A 1,391-nucleotide genomic window follows, 5' to 3' on the forward strand; every position below is an offset into this window, starting at 1 on the left:
TTTTGAGATGGAGTCTTGCTCTGTTGCCCAGGCTGGAGTGCAGTGGTATGATCTCGGCTCACTGCAACCTCCACCTTCCGGGTTCAAGCAATTCTCCTGCCTCAGCCTCCTGAGTAGCTAGGATTACAAGCACCTGCCACCACACCTGACTAATTTTTGTATTTTCAGTAGAGACAGGGTTTCACCATGTTAGCCAGGCTGGTCTTGAACTCCTGACTTTGTGATCTGCCCACCTCAGCCTCCCAAGGTGCTGGGGACTACAGGCATGGGCCACCATGCCGGCCCTTTTTTTTTTTTTTTAGACAGGGTTTCACTCTGTTGCACAGGCTGGAATGCAGTGGTGTGATCGTGGCTCACTGCAGCCTTGACATCCCTGACTCATGATCTGCCCACCTCAGCTTTCTGAGTAGCTGGACTACAGGTGTGCACCACCACACCCACCTAATTTAAAAAAAAATTTTTTTCTTTTTGAGAAATGGGGGCTTGCTTTGTTGCTCAGGTTGGTCTTGAACTCCTGGCCTCAAGCAATTCTCCAGCCACAGTATCCCAAAGTTTGGGATTACAGGCATGAGCCACGACATCTGGCTTCATCAGTTATTTTTAATATGTGTACTAGCTAGCAAGTTAGGCTCAATTTTGTTAAATAAAATGTAGGAACATAGATAACTGATTTTCACATTCTTCAAACTCTATTCTATCTTAAACACAAAACACCATTAAAACCAAATAACATCATTTATAGTATGGCATTTTTAAAAACAAAGTAAATTTTAATGATTTTTAAAAATAGACTAAGCTAATTACTAAACCAAATATTTCATTACTTGTTATAAGAATTTAAATATTATTACTTATTATAAATGTTTAAACTTGAAATTTTGTAAAAAAGAAACATACCTCCAAAATAATACCCAAAGACATGTTTTTAAAGCTTTTATTTAAAAAAAGGGTAAAACAAGAGATGACATTTTTAAAAAGACAGTAATTAAATCATAGTACTGTGTCCCTTTTAATTTGCTGTAATAATTCCTTTTCTTTGGAGTATTATTTTTATGCTCATTTCTTTGCAAAGAAAAATTACAAAAAGTTTTCCAACATAAAAAATGAATACAGGGCCAGGTGCGGTGGCTCACCCCTGTAATCCCAGCACTTTGGGAGGCTGAGGCGGGTGGATCACCTGAGGTCTGGAGTTTGAGACCAGCCTGGCCAACCAACATGGTGAAATCCTGTCTCTACTAAAAATACAAAAATTAGCCAGCCATGGTGGCGGGCACCTGTAATCCCAGCTACTGGGGAGGCTGAGGCAGGAGAATCACTTGAACCCAGGAGGCAGGGGTTGCAGTGAGCTGAGATCATGCTACTGCTCTCCAGCCTGGGCAACAAGAGCGAGA

This window comes from Piliocolobus tephrosceles, chromosome 2, assembly GCF_002776525.5.
Source record: "Piliocolobus tephrosceles isolate RC106 chromosome 2, ASM277652v3, whole genome shotgun sequence".
NCBI classification, from domain to species: domain Eukaryota; kingdom Metazoa; phylum Chordata; class Mammalia; order Primates; family Cercopithecidae; genus Piliocolobus; species Piliocolobus tephrosceles.